Consider the following 3464-nt stretch of genomic DNA (forward strand, 5'->3'; position numbering starts at 1 on the left):
GAAGAGACTTGGCAGCGGTTGCCATTCTACAGTGCGTCTGTTCAGCGATTTCGAAGTTGATCTAATGGCGAGCCCTTGTCTCTAGCCATGAGGTGGGTGCTTGGCGCTCTAGCAAAATTTTTTGCGTGCCTATCGCGTAAAGCATGTTTTCTAGTCACTCAGCTGGCGCAATTTCGGAAAAAGTTTTGGCAGCGGTTGCCAGCCCTCACCGCATCTTCTTGGTGATTTTAAAACTCGATCTAAAACGGGAGCCCTCATCTAGCGGATCTGTGCCAACTCGATCGGCACAACATTGGGAAATGGTTCGACAGCGGTTGTCATTCCAATGTGTCATTGGGGGATGCCTTGGAAAGTGGCTTTTCAAGGGCGAGCTCACATCACAAGTGAATGGGGAGATCTCTCTGTGAACGGCGGCATGGTGATTGCAAGAGAAAATTTCCTTAGTCGGAGCATTGGCCTCGGGCCATTGTGACGACCTTGCAATTTCTCTTTAATTGCAACCTATGTTTCCGCAGTAGCAGAGTTTGCATGTAAGATGGGCCTTGTTCTTGAGAGTTCCAGGAGATGACCTCCGGAACTTTTTGATTGGGCCCCTTCAAGGTGAAATTCATCCAGCTAATCAGATGAAGCTCGATGTGCTTGTATCTATTCCGAGACGGTAATGATGGTCATTAATCTATGGCGGTGAGTATTATCCCATTCGGTAATCGCAATGGCGGAGCTGGTGGGAAGTACTTGTCGCTTTGTTTTGATGGATATACCCTATATGTAGGTGTCTGCATGGCTTGCAACACACTGCACATTTGGTGTTCGATTCTAAGATGCCCTTGTTGCTGAGTGTGTATGGAGTTGTATCTTGTAGCCAAGGGCTCCGTCTCATTGGCACGTTCTATCATTGCATTTTTATCCTGCCCGGACGGCAAGAAGGAAAGAGATGGTTGCACGGGTGCATTGCTCGACGTCCCTAATTTCATCAAGGGTCCACTCTCCACCTTAAGTTTTTTGCTGATCGGTAGAGCCTTGGGATTAAGAGGGGGGCCGGCGAAAGGTTTGGTTGCCGCATAATTTATTCGCTAGTGCATTCTCGGTGCGTGCTCGCCTCTTCACTGTCTCATCCTACAGAAGTGCATGGCACTGTCGTGACAGCCTTTGTGGTCCGGGCCAGTAGAAGCGTAGAGTATTACCGATAATTTTTGTTTGGATGCGGAAACTCTCCATGCCCTATCCTGCCCTGTGCGATCCGAACAGCTGCGGCTCGTGGGTTATGCGGGAGATACTCTTCTTCAGCTCCCCCCTAAAGAGAGCGTTCGGTGTTTGCATTGTGTGGACAAAAAGCCCAAGGTGTTTCATCTCTCTCTTCAGATGCAAAATTCTGGGAGGGCTTGTCAAATTATGGCCGTTTGTACGGGGTGCACAAAAAAGCGTGTAGGGGGCATATGCCTAGGAAATGGATGTCTCACAATGCTAGTGTGAGTGTTCAGCCGTAGGAACTTCTCTGTACCTGCGCTGGCAGATCATGTGTCACAGGGAACGGTTAGCGAGGCTGTGCTGGGAAAGGAGATATTTGCCAGAGATATTTGACATGTCCGTGTATGCGGGCGGGCTCTCATCACCTATAAATGTGCGGAGGGGGTGTTGTTATACACGATGCCCTCGAGCGGCCTTATAATTGAGGTGGTCGCGTGCACAGTGATGCCCCTGCCAATCGCATAACCAACCATGTTTTTGACTCACACGGCCCTTCACCCTTCAGCACGGTGGTCTCCGTTGGCACTTCGGCATCCAGCTCTTCATCGTGGGAAAATGTTTGTTGCGATCGAGAAGGATTTTGTCTGTGCGGGTGCACCTCAACAGGCGTGTAGGAGGCATATGCCTGGGAAATGGATGTCTCTGAGTGGCCTTACAATTGAGGTGGCTACGTGCGCGGTGCATCTCGTACAGACTCGAGGCTTCTTTCCGAGTAGTGGCAATAGCGAGTTCGAGGGTAAAGGGTTCCGTACGGGATGTTCTTCCCAGGTGCCTGTGAACCAAGGCTCCCTGTTCGGCCCTCTTCGATCGACAATGGGACACTTTCCTCTTGTGCAAAATCTTTGAGCGTTGTGAGTCCTGCATGTGCTGTGAATGTCATTCTTGTTGCTTGGTCGACGGATTATGTTTGGATGCATGACGGAGCGAATGCAAATTTTGGTTTCCCATCACGGCGGGCATCCCTTGGCTGTAGCAGGTCTTGGGGGTCCCCTCGTTGTTAGAAGCTACCTGGTCGATCTTGCCAGTAGTCATATGCTTGTCTCAAAGATTAAGCCATGCATGTCTAAGTATGAACTATTTCAGACTGTGAAACTACGGATGGCTCATTAAATCAGTTATAGTTTCTTTGATGGTACTTTGCTACTCGGATAACCATAGTAATTCTAGAGCTAATACGTGCACCAAATCCTGACTCTTGGAAGGGATGCATTTATTAGATAAAAGGCCGATGCGGGCTCGCCCGTTATTCCGATGATTCATGATAACTCGACGGATCGTACGGCCTTTGTGCTGGCGACGCTTCATTCAAATTTCTGCCCTATCAACTTTCGATGGTAGGATAGAGGCCTACCATGGTGGTGACGGGTGATGGAGAATTAGGGTTTGATTTCGGAGAGGGAGCCTGAGAAATGGCGACCACATCCAAGGAAGGCAACAGGCGCGCAAATTACCCAATCCTGACACGGGGAGGTAGTGACAATAAATAACAATACTGGGCTCATCGAGTCTGGTAATTGGAATGAGTACAATCTAAATCCCTTAACAAGGATCCATTGGAGGGCAAGTCTGGTTCCAGCAGCCACGGTAATTCCAGCTCCAATAGCGTATATTTAAGTTGTTGCAGTTAAAAAGCTCGTAGTTGGACCTTGGGTCGTCACGGTCGGTCCACCTTCTGGGTGTGCACTGGCCCTCACGTCCCTTCTGCCGGCGGCGTGTTCCTGGCCTTAATTGGCTGGGTCGCGGTTCCGGCGCCGTTACTTTGAAAAAATTAGAGTGCTCAAAGCAAGCCTACGCTCTGAATACATTAGCATGGAATAACGCGATAGGAGTCTGATCCTGTTCCGTTGGCCTTCGGGACCGGAGTAATGATTAATAGGGACTGTCGGGGGCATTCGTATTTCATTGTCAGAGGTGAAATTCTTGGATTTATGGAAGACGAACCACTGCGAAAGCATTTGCCAAGGATGTTTTCATTAATCAAGAATGAAAGTTGGGGGCTCGAAGACGATCAGATACCGTCCTAGTCTCAACCATAAACGATGCCGACCAGGGATCGGCGGATGTTGCTCTAAGGACTCCGCCAGCACCTTCTGAGAAATCAGAGTGTTTGGGTTCCGGGGGGGTATGGTCGCAAGGCTGAAACTTAAAGGAATTGACGGAAGGGCACCACTAGGAGTGGAGCCTGCGGCTTAATTTGACTCAACACGGGGAAACTT

General features: G+C 49.5%; 1 pseudogene; it reads left to right on the top strand.

Moving 5' to 3' along the window:
• The first annotated feature begins 2253 nt into the window (after nucleotides 1-2253).
• The window catches only part of LOC149548821 (18S ribosomal RNA), a 1688-nt pseudogene continuing 477 nt past the window's right edge, over nucleotides 2254-3464 (top strand).

The sequence above is a fragment of the Cupressus sempervirens genome, chromosome 7 (genome assembly GCF_028749045.1).
Source record: "Cupressus sempervirens isolate cs-2001-9-10 chromosome 7, ASM2874904v1, whole genome shotgun sequence".
NCBI classification, from domain to species: Eukaryota; Viridiplantae; Streptophyta; class Pinopsida; order Cupressales; family Cupressaceae; genus Cupressus; species Cupressus sempervirens.